The following is a 20,165-nucleotide window of genomic DNA, read 5'->3' on the forward strand; positions in this document are numbered from 1 at the left end:
CCCTAAGGTCACCTTACTTGCGGCAGCGGGAACCAGAACGACGTCACACGGAGTTTACCCAGCATTCAAACTTAGCCGTCGCGTTTTCGGGCGCTCGAAAATTTTCACTTTTCATTCAATCGCGAAAAATAGAAATCGTCATTTAAAAATCTAAAAGTGTGAAATACGTACTCCAGGAGTAATAATCTTTCGATTTAGGCAATAAAAAATAATAGGAAACCACCCTATTCTGATCGCTTTGTCTCTTTTGCAAAGCCGTTTAAATTCGCGGTGAGAAAAATTCGCTGCTTATAAAATTCTTTATTTTGTAACATTGGTGTCTCTTGAATTAGCGTTTGCCGAATCTTTCCTGTTCAAAATAAATGTGCCGAGGTCCTGCCCAAGTGTAGTGCACAGTCCCCGTGGTACGTCTCGTGGGGGACATCTATGCTGAAATGAGCCGATGGAGAAATATGACGATCGTTATAATATTATACTTATGGATTTATGATTCCCCACCTCACCTTACGCTTTTACTTTACTGTCGAATCTATTGTATACCGCGGTGAGAGTTGGTCTTTTATCCCTCGCTTCATAATGAATCAGGCAATGCCCTCGGAGCGAAGAATGCCCATACGAATCCACCGAAGTGAGTAATAACTAAAATTTGCGCGTGCGGTAGACAAGGCGCATCACTGCCGTTTAACCGGACGTACCTATGCAATTTTTTAGGGACTAACAATTTGTGGGGTCATGTACTGACTGGTTGAGTTGATCGTGGCTTTAGGCCTTCGGCATGACTCAATATTGATTTGAGGGTGGAGAAAATTTCCGATCGGTGCGAAGCCACTCAGACCATAGTCCAGTTTCTGGATGGCCGTGTGATGAGAATGTCGAGTTTTTCCGAAAGGCGTGCCTTTTCCGTCTTGTGAAGTAATTATTCCATTTTTCAATAAATTTAAGGAAGTGATTTATGCATCTAAAAAACGCTTACTGTTCGTTGCGCATTGTGAACAAGTGCATTGATCTATGTGGAGTGGGATAAAATCGGTATTTGGAAATCACTGAGTCAGTCCATGGCATAGTGATAATTGTGTTCGATGGTGTGTGTGTGTGTGTGTGTGTGTAAGCACATGTGGTGATTGTATTACATTGTGTTTAGCATTTTGTGATACAATGAGAGTTACAGAAGAGGAATAAGACATCAAACGATACTCGGACCTTAGGATTAAACTTCATTCCTGTTGAAAGAGTCGGGGCTACAAATCCAAGGAAACAAGCAAGTAAGAATGATTTTAACATTTTGAAACTAATTATTAACTTTATCTAATAATATCCCCATGAAGTTCGGATCACCCTCGTTTGTAAACCAGTTAAAATGCATAGCGAGTGGCAGCTGAATGGAGAATCCTATATTTGATAATATTATAGCCTCTTTCATTTGAAATTGGCTCTCAGAATATAGTTCAATTGTTGGATAACCGTTTGACGGGTGTTGATTTTATTTCTCTGTGGTGTGCCTGTTCCGCCTTGTGAAGTAATTATTCCAAATTTTCCAATGACACGTATTATTTCCACGTAAATTCAATTCCACGCATGTGAGAAAATTATTATGTCGGAAAATTTATAATTGTGAAATTTGTAATAATTACTTACTCTTAGTTTAGTTAGAATTCTTTGCCTTAAAGGCGCAGCATTAGTATAGTCTCGGAGACAAAAACCTTACCACCCAGGAGCCGAAATTTTTCTCGAGAATAAACGTCGAATTGGCGACGACGCTAAACCAACCTTTCGACTTCGCAGAACAAAAAAACCCTCGTGAGTTTGAAGGGAGGGTCAATTGTTCGGACTCGAGCGCACCCAATCACAAAAATCACTCTGCTACTCAAATTCCCTTCCTCAATAACTAATCACTCCATTTGGACCCCACCTAAGAAAAGTCTCTCCCATTGCAGCGCTTGTAGGTTTGTTGTGCTCCCACGAGGAGGCGTGGTTCATCTTATGGTCTCCCACCTAGCGCGAATTCCTCGCCGCGTTGACTTACGAAGTAGACTAAAGTTCTCATTTCCTCCGCGGCTATAATTTCAATAATTATAGTGCGCTTTGCTGGGAAGGATGTGTGAGAATACAATTGAAAATGCAAAATGTCGCATCCATAGAATATGTCGCATTTGATAAATGGAAATGCCATCGTGATCGTGGTTATGTGGGATGTCTGACTGCTACGTGACGCCTTTCACAACATTAAATTTTGGCAAAAGCGACCCCCCCCCCTTGGCAATGACTTATATTGAGGTCATACATGCGTGTTAAAGATTCAGCTCAGAATTTTCAACGTTTAAAGTAGAAATTTAATATTTTCCTTTGGGAAAATATTCCTTAATATCGTTCTTATTAACACGTTGGTATCTGAGTAATATAAGTTTGCACTTATGAAGGCTGATTTTATAAATTAAATCGCATTATAATGAACATATAATAACATTTTTCAAATTTATAGCGACAAATATATACACAATTAATGTAAAATCTACTGACGTACCTTCTTGAAGTTGATCCATGCCCCAATTCCAATGCCTCCAAGTAATAATAAATTAGGTACTACTCGAAGTGGGTAGGGCAAGTGTGAGGAAAGAGTTTTTCAATTACTAACTCCAGTCTGTTTCATAGATCCTACAATTCTGGAGTTTTGTGATTGGTGAAATGCCGATTTAAATAAACTGCCTAACATCCTATTCGGTAAACACGTATGTCCATCATATGTATCACGTGACGTGGGAAATTCAGACATTAATGAACCCGGGGATGGAGGAAAATTAGGTACATATCAAAATGAAATACAATATATTAAAACTTAAATACTTTAAAATAAAATACTTTAAAACTTAATAACCAATATAAGGCCACTAGGCTTCCCTCGAATGATTTCTCTTGTCACTCAAATGCGCATCAATTTGTTAATCGTGCGTACATATGTCACGTGATGCAATACCACATTACCATTGACGCTCTGAGGCATGTTGGGACCAAAGTAGTGACGTCACCCGTCCATTAACAATTATTACTATGAGCTCTATTGGTATGTACCGGAAATTTTTTATTAATACATGGAATAAGCAGTCATCACTACGACATCCACGCATACAAAGTGTTCATAAGACGTCCGGAAGTTAAAAAAACACTTTTCCCAGATGAATTATAGGTAGAGCTACTCTACCGGCTAAAATTGGTTCACATGGAATATTTTGTGCACCATCCCGGCGTTTTGTGTATTTTGCGTATTCCCCTTCCCAAATTGAACAAGCCATGGAATGAAATTCTACAAGAGGGTTTTGTGTTGGATCACACCACTCAAAAATTCTATAACTCTGCTAAGGATGATCATCAGCTGATGCTGGCTAAAATTTCTATTGATATTATCCGGTATCAAGTCAGATAGTTGTATCTACCAAGGAAAACAATCGTAATGAAATTAAACTTCTGATATTCATTTCAGGATTGATTCGCGATTTGTTCTGTGATTGAAAGATTAAGTGGTTTATTGTTCTGATCCACCATTAATCAAGTGATGAATTTATTTGTGAACAAGGCTTTGGCATAGCTGTACAGTTACGGGCGTCGAAAATTCGGATTCATATTTAGCGCAAAACAAGTCGAGGTGAATATAATTTACTTACATCAACATAATGTTATGTCTGTTGGAAACACTTCGTGATAAATTTTTGGAAATTGATGCCTATTGTGTTCGCGCGCAAGGACATTTCGTGTATGGAGTAGCTGATATCCGTAAACACCCTTATAGTAACCTAAGTCAGACCCACACTCCAAGAAATAATAAATTAGGTACTATTCGAAGTGGGTAGGGTAAGTGTGAGGAAGGAGTTTGGAGGTGGGGGCTCAAACGGTTCCTCAAAAATGTGCGAAAATCTGAAGGTCGTGGGAGGTAGCAAATCTGTCCAATAGTCGCTTGTTAATTCCATGGATTGCATTAGCGGAGGGTATATTTCGAAATGAATTTAATTTAAATTTCGATCTTTTTCTTCCATTATACACTGGAGACGCGCAATAGCAAGGAAAATACTCGTCGTCACAAGTGGAATTTTTTCGAAGATAAATTCCCTCCCCAAGAGGGAACTCTCTAAATGCATGTTCGTATAAAATTACTCTTTTACCCCGTCCTAACATTCACTGAGCTATCCAGCGGTCCAGACCAATTTAAGGGTCATCACCAAAAAATGTGAATATCACTTAGGATGGGGATGAGGGGCGCTTGTGAGAAAAAGTAGGCTTATTGGAATATACAAATTAATGGTTATGGGAGTAGGAGGCGAGTCATCTGTTTTGCAATATTTAATCTTCAGGTTTGTGATGGTGAGCCGTGGAGGGAGTTGGTACCCCTGTATAGATTGCAATATCACTTGCATGTACATGAAAATTAACTTTTTCACTTACGATTATTCCGGTGTGTTTCCGCTCCGCAAACATGCACGTAACGGTGTCCCCCACCAGATTTTCTTCTCACTTCATAGGCGTGACAACTGTCCCGACGAACACCGGGATCATTTGGCAGGACGACTCGTAGTTCAGCAACTGCAAAATTGCACACGCTAGAAATATTACTGGAAGTCGGGACAGTTGATAATCATCATAAATGAATGCTTTGAATAAATGCTAAGTATTATCTTCATCTGCAGTACTTCTTGGGAATGTATAGATAAAATGATTAAATGAACCAATGGCACCAGAAAATATAAATGATTAACCACAGATTTGTATGCTAATTAAATCTTGCTAAGAAACAGGAATGTAACTTGAGGAATTGAAACATTTAACTTTTATGGGACTGAAAATTGAGAAACAATGCCGATAATACATTAAAATCCACGCGATAAGTTTCGGGAATATTAATCATGGGTGCCAATTGAAGTGACGGTACTAAGTGCACGACTGAAAATTTGGGTTGGGGCGTAGAAGTTTAATTGAGTGGGATCATAAAAAATCTAACCAATTTCATCGCTCACTCATTTCCTCAAACCAAGTGATGGTTTGTATACATGCAAATATGGAAGTGATAGCTGAAAGGAGAATAGTATTGAGTGCTGCGTGAAACGGTTTTCCGAATTTCCGATCTAAGATGACGGCACTTAATAGATAGGACTTGTACTTCAACACTCACGTAATAATCACGATCACTCCATTGGATTTTGACTCCGCGCGCACGTCCGTACAAAATCTTCTCCTTTCACTCCGTAACAATCAGTAAATCACATTCCCCGTAAACAGAGAAGCAGATACAATGCTAGACCATAGGATCGTTGTCAAAACACACGGCGATGAAGAAGGATGCTGAAAAACGCACGTAAAAGACAGACACTAAGAAGTTTTTATTGCATTCCCGAGAGATTATCGGAGAATACCAAAGTTCGAAGGAATATCAGTTCTTACCCTCTATCACCTCTTAAGGAGCTATTTAGAGTTTGCTATATATTGGAATAGTATAATTTAATTCCGAAAATCGACATTATCTTTGTATTTTGAAGGTAATTTGTCAAAAACCCGCGCACTAAGTGATGGAATGAAAATTATAATGGCAATAAAACTACACAACAATTTTGTACTCACTCGCTTAATCACGATCGATAACGTGAATTTCGTCCAAATAGCCGCTGTTTGCGCCAGGTTACCTTCTAACTGAAGCTTCACTTGCACACAATTTTCACTCCTTTTTAATTTCTCCAGCGTGGTATGTGTGCAATAAACAGTCACGTCGCTGCATCCGTGAATCCGTTGGGCGTCACATCGATGTAAATGGAGTAACTGACGGTGGTATGTCGGAGTGGACACTGTTGCGCAAAGAGTGCGGAAGTAGTTTGAAATGGCACGTGAGAATGAGTCATAGTCTATCGAAGGTAAAATAAGATCGTTAATATAGGGTGGGGGAGGAGATATACCGCGAAAGTTAGTGGGTGTGGAGGACAATGGAATATAGTGGGACATGATTGAATAGGGCATTGAGACCGTCGGAGAGTCAAAAGCGGCCGGGCACCGAGACTAGCGAACTTATTGGGAAAGACGTCACAAGAAAACAAAAGACAATCAATTTTCGCCATAGGCGAACAGCATGTGACGTACCAATATTTACTCTCCATAAAAATTAGATTTCGGAAAAATTAACTATTTTACACGAATTGATATGAAGTATTACCTTTTAATATTTAATTCAAATAAATCCTATTCATTAATATATTATAACAATCCATTTTATAGTTTTTTTTGCGAAAATATATCTGACTTTCTCGTGACGTCACATTCGTTGTCCAATCAGGTAACTATCCTCTGGCGCTATTCATTCTGAAGCGCTTCGATTCATCAGTTTGATGTTAGCCGGCTTGGAGTGAAGAGGTAAGTAAGCAAGCCATCTTAAAGTTATCGGTTCCTTTTTATATGTGTGCCATTACTGTTTCGTGTTAGAGTTTATGATATCATTATATTTGGTGCGATTAATGCCGATAATTATTTTCGATTACACTGCTTTATTTCGCCTACGATAATATTTTACCGTTTGCAAAGTACGACATGGCTTAAAGGGAGTGTGCCTTTGTAATACTGGTTAAAGTGCGTTTGGTGGGGACATGAAGCAGGTAGTCCCAGGTTGGGCGTGGCCACCCTCGGAAGGGTCGCTAATCCTTGACCCTTTCCTCGACGAACTCACCTTCGCTGGCCCACGCCTTCCACCCTACCAGCGGGGGGCCTCCCTCGCTAAAAGTGACCGTTCCCACTGCAATTTGAAAATCAATCAATCGATCCAATAATCAAAAAATAAATGTTTTCATCGTACTCCTGTCAAGCGTGTGATCAAGTACGTCTTTGAACCGTGTTTCTGCGATGAAAAATAACGATTTTGTTAACTTTGCTGAAAACGTGGTTTCGGACCACCGGAAAATGGCAACAGCGGTTTGAAATGGGCAAGGTAGCGGGCTGTTTGAATGAGTTACGAGCGTGAGTTTGGCCATGTGGTACCGTTCAGTAGCACGCCAAGGCTTCAGTTAATTTACCAGAGTATTTTCTTACTCACCAGCTACTGATACTAAGTTCGCAGGCTTTCAAAATGTCAATCTTCCATCGTACTGCAAATGATAGCAACGGTATCTCAATAAGTAGATCATTACGTTACTCGCTATGATGACTACCCTAGAGGTGCCTAAGCTGTGTGAGTTTTAGACAGTGACTGCGAATATTTCGGAGTGCGTACATACCTCACGGTTCGTCTACGTCTACATAAAATCCCGCAAGCCGCCTAAAAGGCGTGTGGCAGGGGGCGTTAGGACACCCCCTTAAAGATATCCATTCTAAATTCTTTACGTTAGTCTTGTTAGTGCTAATACCTCATTGATGAACTCGAATGGAAATCTCTATCAGACCGCAGGCTGAAAAATAAACTGAACCAATTAGATAAATTCAAGAGGAGTGTATTTTCAGAAGAAGGTAGACATATGTTACCAACCAACGCCATTATACCACGGTAGATCAAATCATATAAATAATATCAGAGAGATAGACTGTAGAACAGACAGATTCATTGTCTTTTTTCCCACGATTTATGAGACTGTACCGACAGCATTTCCACGATAGATCATTATTGAGGTTTCGCATGATCTACTTTTCCTGAATACATATTGTGCTCTCATTAACAAGTTTTGCGCGTCTAGGTGTTCTACATCTACATTTTAACAATACCCCGCGAGCAACCTCTAGGGTGTTTGGCAGGGGGTGACAAATCACCAACATGCAGCATGCAAGAGGACCGCCACATGCACACCGCACGGTCATATAAATATTACGCATACTAGTAAAATATACATGCTTGTCCATAAAAAAACTTGCTAATGGTTATTAATTCGTAGAGCAAATACATACAAGGTTAGAACTATGAAAAAAACATGCAATGAGTGATCCTAGCGAGCGACGCTATTAATCCTATCAATTGAGACGACGTTGCTATCCTTAATAGAACGAGGGAAGAATGCCATTTTAAATCTCTCTGTTCTGCAGTTTATTTATTTTATTCTCATGATCACGTCTACTATAGTACGATGGTAAACGAAGGATATGATTATCGTCGTCTGAGAAAATATCTTTTTTTTCCTATCCCTTTTCTAAATCCGTGCTGTTCTTTTACTGAAAGATTTTGGCAATCTAAGTAGAGGTTCGAGGTTATCGTAACTCCCAGGTAGTTCACTTAGTATGTTGCCTTTATGTTAATACCATCCACAGATTAAATATGGCTATAATTGGACGAATTTCGCCAGAAATGTACCGACATGCATTTGCTCAGATAAGATCGAGTCCCCACTCTTGGCTCCACAAATGAACGTTGTTTAACGCCGATGATAGAATTTCATAGTCAGAGTGGTCCATAATTTCGCGATAGATGACAGCGTTGTGACCAAATAAACGAATTTTACTGGTATGCGGGAGCAGAGATCATTAATGTATACAATGAACAACAGGGGGCCGATTACCGAATTCAATGAATCAAACAAGAATTTGGCTTCTACTTTCCCCAAATTATTTGTTTGTAGTGTAATTACAAACAGTGGCGCCGACTCGCTGGGGCTTGAGGGGGCCCGACTCCCCTCAAAAATTCATTATGGGTGTGAGGAAAAAATGTCAGGCTTGTCGATTTTCCCCGGATTGTCTACATATCGACATTCGAGTTATCACGTTTCTAATGTTGATCATATGACTCTTCTAAAATGCTTATAAGCTTAAAACTCACTAATTATAAAATTTCCCAGTGCAAGATCCCCCCCCCCCCATATTTTTTTAAGTCGGCATCCCTGATTACACATCGGAGGGAAAGGACTTGGTACTCTTCTGGATGAAGTCAACGGAGGCCACCCCCTGCCAAACACCCAAGATGTGGCTCCCACGGTATTGTATAGTACGTACTTGGGGATAGACACAGGTAAAATGATGCTGCATGTGCCACTTTATTTCATCATTTCATAGCCAAGTTGTTAAGTTATAGAACGAATGATTCATTCTAGAATGTAGAGGAGACAGCAAAATATTGTTGATATCTATAATTTTCTCTACCCACCATCTCCATCGCGTTTGGTTGGCATCTAGCTGGGTGACACTGATGATTATTAACAAGTCTGCTACCACTATGAAATTGATTTGCCAAAAAATGCAAAGCAAAGCAAAAAAATATAGGTAGCAGCCCTGAAAAGAGCTTTGTTATGATGAATAGATGCAGCCATAAGCGTTGTCAGTTCCTTTACATACTACTTCTAAACATTTGTGTAAAAGCACTTGTGCGCTTTCACCAAATCACGAAATAGGTCCTCCGTCGTTGAGAGCCTGGATCGCCAAACAAATTCTGTGAGGAACGATTCCAGATTTCCCACACGTAATCTGCCGGTCCTCCTCCTCAAGTCCCGTTTCATTACTGACCACACGCTTTCGATGTTTTGCGTGTGGGTGCTTCTATCTCCGGGACGAACAAAATTCTGAGAGTGGTTGACGGTATCATGGATGTACCCCAAACTCTCCAGACCGGCGTACCCTCGCCACATATCTGTTTTAATCGTCGTTCCCATTCTTACGTATTTTGTTATTGCCTCGTTGAGAGTGGCGGCATCCCTTTTCTCCACGACGCAGAGAAAGGTCTCCCTGGTCTCCCGGTCAACACCACCAAGGACCCACTTCGTTTGGCAGAGACGACCGCGGTTATATTTTCGACGCCCGAATGCGCTCTCGTCGATCTCGACCACGTGCCCCGGACCGCCGATTTCTACACTCGTTTCCTGGAGCCAGGTGAAGACCATCTCTTGGAAGGCCCCGATGATGCTGGAAACCGTCCTCCGCTGGATGCCTATCTCCTTAGAAATTACACAGACTGGATAGCGATTAATCCAGCCTATGACTACGGCAAGGACGTCCTCCGGTCTAGTGGCAAACCATTGAAAAATGGTTCCCACTGTGATGGAGGAACATCTCCGGCATGTAGCCAACGGGCATCTAAATACAGGCAGCCTCCCCTTCCCCTTCGAGAGGGTAGTTCTCATGCTCCCACAGACGCACCAAGCCCCAAAGCACCAAGAATTGCACTATACCCACCACCCTAATATGGGCCTTAAACGCAGATATGCTCTTACAGAACTCCATGTCACTGGTTTGGCAGTTCAGTAGAGAGTAAAACTTTGCACGTAAAACCCTCTTTTTATAAGGAGCCATGCGAGTGTTAGAAAGTGAATGCGAGCACCTTAACGTATTTTCGCAAGAATATTTTCTTAAGAATTCGTCAATTGTCGTAATGACAAGTATTCTTTGAATTTCGCCAGACGTCAGTGACATATAAATGCATTTATCTACCACTCAGTCCTATTTCAGCCATTGCGGCGAAGTTCTTTGTAGATAAGGACTCTAGAACGCTAACAAAAATGCACCCCATGAAAGACCATCCAGATTAGTCGTGCAATTTGCATTGTACAGGGAGGGTCGTGGGAATGAAGTCGAGGACGGAAATTCCGATCTGGACTCTCAGCCTAATGACGGTCGGTCAGGACTAGCTTGGGTTTCGAACAGGTAACAAAAAATTAGCTGGTGCAAACGATAACTCAAAAGCTTTCATAATTTTTCCATGGGCATATGAGACAGCAATTTTTTGAAAATTTTAAAGAAGAACGTAGTTTTCATTTTTAAAAGAGCTGATTTAGATCGGTAAATTTCATGTCATCGATTCATATGTAAAATGCTTTACCCGCGTTTCAATAATCACGTAGTTTTCATTTTTAAAAGAGCTGATTTAGATCGGTTTAAGATTCATCTACATCTACATCCACATCTACATCTACATGATACCCTGCGAGCCACCTCTAGGGTGTTTGGCAGGGGGTGATCAATCACCAGCATGCAGCAGGCATTTGGACTCCCACATGCACACCACACCGTCCAAAAAACGTCCTGTATAATAACAAACTATACTACTATATGCTGTTAGAAATAGAATATAGAATAGAAATTCAGAAACATGCATTAAGTTTTACATAGGTTAGTAGGCTACACTACAAGTCATGCAATCTATTTACGAGTTCTCGTCAATCTATTTACAAGGCATCGCGTGCAAAGAAGAGCTGCCAGGTATGTGAAAGGTCGTTACGATAGTCTTGTTAGTGTAACTGACCTCTTAGATAAACTCGGATGGGAATCTCTGTCGGACCGTAGATTGAAAAACAGACTAAACCTTTTAGATAAATTCAAGAGCAGTGTCTTTTCTGACGAAGTTAACCATATCTTGCGGACGCCAACGTACTACGGAAGATCAGATCATATAAATAAAATAAGAGCGATAGATTGCAGAACAGACAGATTCCGAATGTCATTTTTTCCACGATCAATAAGAGATTATAACGGCAGCAATAGAACTCGTAAATAGCATGATCTACCTTTTCTGAATCCGTGCTGACAGTCATGGAGGAAGTTACGTCTGTCCAAGAAAGTCATGATATTGCTAACGACGATATGCTCAAGTATCTTGCCTATGATCGATGTTATTGAAATTGGACGGTAGTTGCCTGGGTCATGTTTGTTTCCCTTTTTAAATATGGGTGTAACGCTTGCAATGTTCCAGTCTAGCGATAACTTTCCTTCTGATAGTGACTTCTAGATATTATCTCTTAGTAAGGAGTGATCTGTGGAGCTAACTCCTTAGTTATTGAGCGTTGTGGAGCGTAATTTTCTTTAGCTTCAAGTTCCTTCAATTTATTACATGACGTAATGTACTTTCTGTACACGTTGTATAAATTGCTCTGCTTCCTAAGTTCCCTTCTGAAATCGTTGTTGAATTTATTATTTAATAAATGTATTTGTGATTTTGAATTTAGGTGTGCAATTAAAAATATGAATAGTTTCTTTTGCTCTCCCGAAAGGTTGCTATTTTTGAGATAATTGTTTGCTGGTAGCTCCTCTTTGCACGCGTTCTAACTCTTTTTTAAGCCTATTTCACGAGGATCCCAAACACTGACAGCGTATTCTACATGGAGTCTAATGAGGGAGAAGTAGCTAATTTCTCTCGCAAAAATGAAAAAGACACGTGTAGATCTTTTTTGTGTGAAAATAAAATAAATGCGGGACAATTATTAAAATCGAAAAATGATACAAAGGAAGCTCTTCTGGGGGCATCGAATGAATTCAAACGAAAAATAATGGGCAAATATGGCCATTATTTTAGCCCTAAGGCTTTTTGATTATTCGTAAGAGAGGTGCAGGTAAATAGCGCTGTAATAATAACGCTATAGCAAATAATTGTCACATGCCAAACACCCTAGAGGTGGTTAGGCCGCGTGAGTTTTAGACGGTGATTGCGAGGCCCTTTATATATTCTCCCCAGAGAAAGGAAAGAAAATTTTTTAAGAATACTTTAACTATCGCACTGACAGGTATTCTTTGAATTTATCACACATAAATGCTCACATATACTACTCACTACTCAGTCCTCTTTCAGCCATTGCAGCAAAGTTTTTTTTGTAGATATGGACTCTAAAGCGCTAAAAAAATGCACCCCATTAATGACCATCCAAAATGTCGTGCAATTTGTATTATACAGGAAGGGTTGCAGGAATGAAGGCGATGTCGGAAATTCCGATCTGGACTCTCAGCCTAATGAAAGTCGGTCAAGACTAGCTTGGGTTTCGAGCAGGTAGCAAAAAATTAGCTAGTCTAAAGGATAACTCCAAAACAAACATATTTTCCATGGGCATATGAGACAGCAATTCATACAATGAACTTAATCCGTCTTTGCCGAAATTCTGAGCATTAATCGGAACAGTACAATAGTATCAATACTGTACATTGATACTAACCAATGTTTCCCGGATCTTGGTAAGATTTCGATCGAATAAAAATCTAGCTGGAGGAATCGAGCTGGAGGTGGAGTATTTATAGCTGTAAAGAATTCATTCGTCAGCCAAGCGGTAACCGTAACAGAGACCAGGGTTGAATCTTGAATCGTTGAGTTAATAAATGAACAATATAGTTGTCCCAAGCCGCCACGAAGGAAGCGTTCAGGAATGCATTCACGAATTTTAAAAGAAAAACACTAGTAGAGCAGTTACGGAATAACTCAAGAGCATCATGGTCTTATGTCTGGGAAGTTGAAGGTAAAACGATCGATTTTTTCCACGGTCAATAAGAAATTATAACGGTAGCGATAGACGCATAAGTAGATTAAATGACTTTTAGTGTAACCTACTAACCTTTGTAAAACTTAATGCGTGCTGCATGCTGGTGATTTATCACCCCCTGCCAAACACCCTAGAGGGGGCTCGCAGGGTATTATGTAGATGTAGATGAACACACCGTATTCAGCTTATTAATTAAACACCTAGACGCGCAAAACTTTAATGAGAGGTCAACATGGATTCAGGAAGCGCAGATCATTTGAAACCTCAAAAATCATCTATCGTGGAATAAAATATATTCGGGAAATAACAGGTATTAAGTAAATTGGGTTTTGTAAAAAAATACTAGGAAAGGGCGACGACAAAGTGAGATACGACGGCCATTCAGTAAGTATTTAGAAAAGGTAATAAAATCAAATTTAACTGGGTCAATTGTTTTACATTGTTCATTATAGTCTTCTTTTATCAATACAAATTTGTCAAGCATTTTTTCAAGCATTATGAGCCGTCGTGAAAATTTAGAAACATGCATTAATGTTTAAGTAAGTTGTAAGCTACAATATAACTCATGTAATCTATTTGTGAGTTCTAATGCTGTCTGTACAGTCTCTTATAAATTGTGGAAAAAATTCTGAATCTGTCTGTTCCACAGTCTATCTCTCATATATTTTTTTTATGATTCGATCTACGTGGTATGCTGGCGTTGGTAAGATATGACTACCTTCGCCAGAAAATACATGTCTCTTGAATTTATCAATTAGGCTAAGTTTATTTTTCAGTCTGCGGTCTTATAGAGATTTCCATTCGAGTTTATCGATGAGGTATTAACACTAACAAGATTAACAAGAAGTAAAGAATTTTACCGTACCTGGCAGCGCCTCTTTGAATGAATGATCATTAATGGGGTGCATTTTTGTCAGCAGTTAAGATTCCTTGTATACAAAGAACTTTGCCGCAATTTTATTTCATTTCTCTGGAGAAAATACGTAAAGGGACTCGCAGTCACCGTCTAAAAATCACGCAACCTATCCACCTTTCGGGTGTTTTTTGACTTTTTGAAGTAGTTCGACTGCTTTAACCCTTCAATATCCGACTTAGGGAATAATTGACCCTTTATCTCGACGCAGGTTATCTAATCGGAGCCTATGTGGAACTGAAGGCAAATTAACTGAAGCCTTGGCGTGCAAATGAGCGGTACTAGATGGCAAAATCATGCTCGTAACTCATTCAAACAGCCCACTACTTTGCCCATTCCAAAGCGCTGTTGCCATTTTCCGGTGGTCCACAGCCACGTGTTTAGCAAAGTTAACAAAATCGTTATTTTTCATCGCAGAATCACGCTTCAAAGACGTACTTGATCGCATGATTGACAGGAGTACTATGCAAACAGTCATTTTTTGATTATTGGATTGATTGATTGATTTCCAAATTGCAGTCATAGGGTCACTTTTCGGGAGGGAAGCCCCCCCCCCCCCTGGGAGGGTCCAAGACACGGGCCAGCGAGGCCGAACGCGTCGAGGAAAGGGTTGAGGATTAAGGACCCTACGGAAGGTGTACCACGCCCATCTTCGGACTACCTGCTCCATGTCCCCACCAAACGCACCTTAACCCTGAGTTCTTAATATTTCGTGTTCTGAGTTGAAATAGACGCCTCTCTTTAGTGTACTCGCCTAGTGGTTGTCATTCCTTAAATTTATCTCAATTATTCGGGAGTTTCCTCCGAATACAACCAAGAACTTTCAGTTCTCGTCTTTTATTTTCTCTCCTTGTCCGTTGACTTACATGGCCTGAGCAATCAATAAGTAAAGACGATTGAATAAGTAAGTGGATTTACTATCATTTCTCGCTAATTTAATTTCTCGTTGAAAAATTTCCGTCGCCTTGATAGCCTGATTTTGCTGCAATAGTACAATATATTCAGATTTTATTCATTTTGTACTCCCGATTCGTGCATGATAACAGCGCTTTGTTAATATATGTCTTTTTTCTTATTATTTTCAGAAAATTGAGCCGTGTGAAAGTAGTGGTGTGCTATTTTACAAGTGATATTTCTTGGAATCCTTCCACATCGTGAGGAATGAAAGGTAAGCAATTTTCTTCTTTCAACATTTTATTATGTTATATGCCAAAACGTTGCCATTGGTATGCTAAAATTCAGTGTTTACTAGAAATAGAAGTTTTTTTATGACGGGCGTGATATACTTAAGCGAAGTAACACACAATATAATTTTTGTTTGGCTTCTTCCTTCGTGATTTCTTAAAAATTTTCAAATACCAGATAAGATACGAGGTGATTTTTGGGTTCGCGTTTTTTACAAGCTGTTCTCGAGGTGGAGCAGACGGATTCTTGTACTTATGATCCCATTCATAGTTTATTTGTTTGGCTAAACGTATCATTAGACATCTTACAATTAGAGGTATCTTAGATATTACCTGCACTTCGTTATGAATATTAGCGTCTTCTAAATACACTTGACAATTTATCTTCTCATTACATAGACACTTGGTGCATAGTTGACTTGATTCATTTCGCAGCTGTCATTTTTTTGAGGCACTAGATTGGTTTTCATGTAATATTAACACGTTTACGTCACATTATTATTTTCTATCGATTCTCCTGCTGTTATTCGATAGTATTTTAACTTGATAAAATAATCTTCTACCATAGAAATTTTCTGAAAATCTATTCGCCGTCAATGCACTCTCTCTTCTTGGCAACGGCAGCAGTTTTTGATAAATTCTTGCGCTGGTATCTAAATTTGGTAAAGCGTATCGCAAAGGCTCCTAACTTAATCGTTCACTTCTTCCAAACGCATTTAATTATAAAGCCAGTTAAGGATTCTGTGCAATTACGAAATCCTTGCTATAGATACTCCCGTGTAACGCTTGAATAACCTATCCTGCTGTTTTTTTACTCTTAGGGACACCTATCACAGTCCTTTTATTGTTTTCCAACGTTGTTTATGTGGGTATTTTTCAGTCGCACATTTCCGTTGGAGTATTTGACTCCGCAATAAAACAAGAAAACAAAGTTTTATGAAACATACGGTTGAAAATGCGATCGAATAATTGTAACATATTTGCTTACTCCTGAACTCTGCTTGCTGAATTTTGCGGAAGGGAGGCGTTTATCATTAGAGTAGTTGAAATTAATTTTAGTCTGTCGCAAATCTTTGACTGTTCCGAATACATTTTTTCTTAAGTTCCTTCCTTTTTTAAAAGTTGCCCTCACTTCTGCGGTGATGACTTCAACAATCTCTATCTTCGGCCATCCTTTTCATGTCGTTGTTGTAGTTGCATCCCATTTCCAACGCCAAAACTTGAATGCATCAAGGTCTCGGTCGTCCTTTCTTTATTTTCCAAAGAATATTTCCTATTATGAGATTCCGTTTGAAGTGGTGTTGCTTGGGTAACTGTCCGATGATCTCAAGTTTCTTATTTTCCTTCTTTTTACCATTTGTTCTTTTTCTGGATGGACTTCATTTGGTGCGTGCCCAATTAGAATTGTGTCCACAATGTTCTTATACTCCTCCTTCTAACCTCATGTCTGCTTTGCTCAAGTTTGGTCACCTTCTTCCTTAGTGTTCATATCTCACATCCATGTGTCGGCGCACTACATTCAAAAAGTTTAAGCAATTTCTGCCTAGTCTCAATACTTAAACTGATATTTAATGCGAGCCCTCTTAAATTGAACGATTTCATTAGCTAACGCTATACTGTTTTGACCTCAGAAGATCATATTTCATCATCCCTCAGTGCATCTCTCCCTGTAAATCGAATACTAATGATGTTTTTTGTTATTTTCAAAAGTTCTGAAGGTATATTCTCAAAGTTTATTTAAACGGGGCGTTAAAAATGGATGGAATTTTATTGCTAATGATAAATAATATCCTCCCGTTCAATAATCGAATAGCCTTATTCGTTCGCTACTTCACGCCTTTCGCGTAACATAAGGTTTGATTATCAAGGGTTGAAGTGGGGAAGTGCTAGCAAAAATGAATTTAAATTATCTTTCTCAAACTTAAAACTGATAAATTCCACACGGATTGAAAAAACAATTCGTTCATTCTATGAAACAATATTTGATTGAGGGCAAAAGAGGTAATGGCCCTCTTGGCATGATAACAATGAATATTTCTTGCTGTGTGCCTGTTGCCTTTGGTATGCGATGGCCTTGGAAGCAATATGGTGAGCTACACATTGCTTAATGATCTTCCATTGGAGAATCCTACGATTTTAAAAAATCTTCGTAAACCTTTATCGCAGATTATTGAATCTGATGTTTTCATTTTTCATTATTACAAAGCGTGAGAGTTATTTCCGATTTCTTCACCTTAGGAATTTCACGAAGAACTCAATCTTACCCAAAAATTGACTGTTCATACAAGGAATATCTGAATATTGATATTTGTTAAATGTCTTTGAAGAACGCTAAAAACTGTGTAGCATTTTTATAAAATGAAATTATAATTTACTTTAACTTTAAGAGTAAAAATAACGGAGTTAATAAGACTACAGTAAATTTTCGATTATTTTCATCGGTCCATCATTCCTGAGATGTGGCAAATTAAAGTTGCTCCGCCTTCTTCTAATGGTTTTTGAACTTCTTTTTGCTTCTACCCTTATTACCCCTTATTTATGACTTATTGAAGCGAACCTCTTTATTTTAATTAGTTTTCGTTAACACCACTATACGAATCCTTTGACTCATGACTTTTCTGCCGCTTTCGTTGTCGATGCTTAACTCTCATTAAGAAACGTACTCCATACGTAGCATGTGAAAACTTATTTCCTTGCGGTTAAGCTTGCATTCTAAACTGTGCGTAGATTATTCTTTGCGCAGAATACATCCTTTCCTTAAGTTACTGAACTGACTGTTTCTTGTTTGTCTTCGTGCTTCGCTGCTTTCTCTGATTTCCTGGGTAGTGAAATTCTTTCTCATCTTAAAGCTTTTGTTTTTTTTTGGTTAAACGTTTTTCCGAGTCTCCTCTCTTTTGATGCTAACATTTGAGATTTTTTCGTGGATGTTCGGCTGCGTATTACCCTTTTCATATTTATCAGGTTCTTCTCTTCTATGTGTCGTTTTTCGCCAGCAAATCGTTAATTCATGCTAATTCTCTCGTCACGGATTTCGTCTTCTGTAGCCCTCTCTGTGATTTATTTGACTGTTTTCTCGATTTCACATGAAAAATTTCGGGGAAATGTTCACAACTTGTCTCGTTCCTTTCGATATTTATGTTCTGCACGGTTTGGTTCACATTTCATCACGGCTTTTAAATAGACTGTGGGGAATTCTTCGATCATTGTACGAAAAAAAACATTTCTTTGAGAACTATGACAAATAAATTCAAATTCACGCTGTCAAAAGGCCTCTCCAAGCTGACAAATGCCATGAACTTTGGTCTGTTCTTTTAATTCTTTTGTTTATTTTCAGTCTAATTAACAACATTGATTTTCCTGGGACCTTATAATTTCTGAATTTGACTTGGTCCACTTCCAGGAATTATTCTGGTCTTCGTTCTATTCTCCTGTAAATGATTCTCTTCGATATCTTTAACGAATATTTCATTACTTTGATCCTCACACTACTCTACTCCCTTGTTTTTCGGAAGAGGAATAATGATGTTCTCCCTGATGTCACTTTGTATATCCCCTGATGTATATATTTTGCATATGGTTTATAGAGCTTGTTTAAAGTCTAATTTTTTGGATTTTCAATTAGCTCTGTAGACATATCGTCCATTTATGAGGCATTATTCTTTCTCAGGTCTTACATTACACTTTCAAATTCCTATCATAAGATGCTAGCTCTCATTTCATTCTTTTCTGTATCGCATTCCTCTTCGATCATTATTTCTCTTCCTTTGTATCACACTTTCAGGTATTCTTTCCATCTCAAAGTTCGGTCTTCCATTACAATCAGCACACATTATTTCGTGCCACTTACAAACTTGCGTTTTACCTTGAAATGGTTCCTCAGAATTCTGTAGGCAGCTCCCACTTTTCCATGGGAGAGGTTATTTTAATTTTCATCGCAATGGTTCTTCATCCATGTTTATGTACCTTTCCTCGGTTTTCGACAATTCTCGTTCATTATTCTCCTGGAGTAGTACTTTTGCCCTTCCGTTTTCACACTCCTGAGTTATCTTCCGTCTCCCATGAAGTCCAAGTCTTCATCTGAGAACCATTAATTTTCTCGACTACATTTCTTTGCCTCTGAGCCTCGATTTTCTTCTTCCTTTTGTTTTTATCATAAAATTAGATGAATTTTCATTCTCATTCCATTATGATCACGGTCGACTTCTGCGCTACGTCAGCTTATGTAGACCTTCTAATTTTTGAACTTATGCTTCGCAAAAGTGCGCAATGCATGAAATCTTATTTCTGAACTAAATATTGCTTACGTATTTTCGAAGAATATATTTTTTTGCATGCGATTCTTAAACGGTGGGTAGGCAACCACTTACTTGTGTTCTGTTCAGAATTCTAGGAGCATTTATCGTCATTAATTTCGTTTTATTGATCCGTAATTTCCCGTTAATCTAACATTCTTCCACAATTCCAAATCCATGAAACAATAAGATTTTATTACGTTCAAACCTGCTTGATTTTCCCGCTTACGTCTTCTAACACTTCATTTTCACTGACTGAAGTTGGTGTGTAAACTTGTACCGATACGATATCTAACGTTTTTGTCTCTATCCTGACCATTGCTAACTTTTTCTGCAGGAAGTTTTTCATATGCATTTTGGACATTCTGGTCAGGGAGATAGATGGTTCTTAAATGAATTTGTATTTAAGCCTTTATGTAGACATTCGATATCAATTTAATGTGTTTGGTTCCATTCCCAATCACATTTCTTTATTTAATTTTCCCGAATCTTATGACGTATCTCGGATACTAAATCTCGGAATTCGACTTTTCATGGTGATTAAGGAATACTAACCACGCCTTCTTAAAGAAAAATTTCAACGTAAACTCATGAATGCATTTTGGAT

The 20,165-nt window shown here is 38.8% G+C and overlaps 1 long non-coding RNA gene across 1 annotated transcript in view; it reads left to right on the forward strand.

The window, feature by feature from the left end:
* The first annotated feature begins 227 nt into the window (after nucleotides 1-227).
* Nucleotides 228-20,165, forward strand: part of LOC124163961 — a 55,060-nt gene continuing 35,122 nt past the window's right edge. Inside the window, exons 1-2 of the long non-coding RNA XR_006865894.1 lie at nucleotides 228-1,262; nucleotides 15,168-15,250. This is a non-coding gene — a long non-coding RNA (uncharacterized LOC124163961). The remainder of the gene's footprint in view (nucleotides 1,263-15,167; nucleotides 15,251-20,165) is intronic.

Source organism: Ischnura elegans, chromosome 8 (genome assembly GCF_921293095.1).
Source record: "Ischnura elegans chromosome 8, ioIscEleg1.1, whole genome shotgun sequence".
NCBI classification, from domain to species: domain Eukaryota; kingdom Metazoa; phylum Arthropoda; class Insecta; order Odonata; family Coenagrionidae; genus Ischnura; species Ischnura elegans.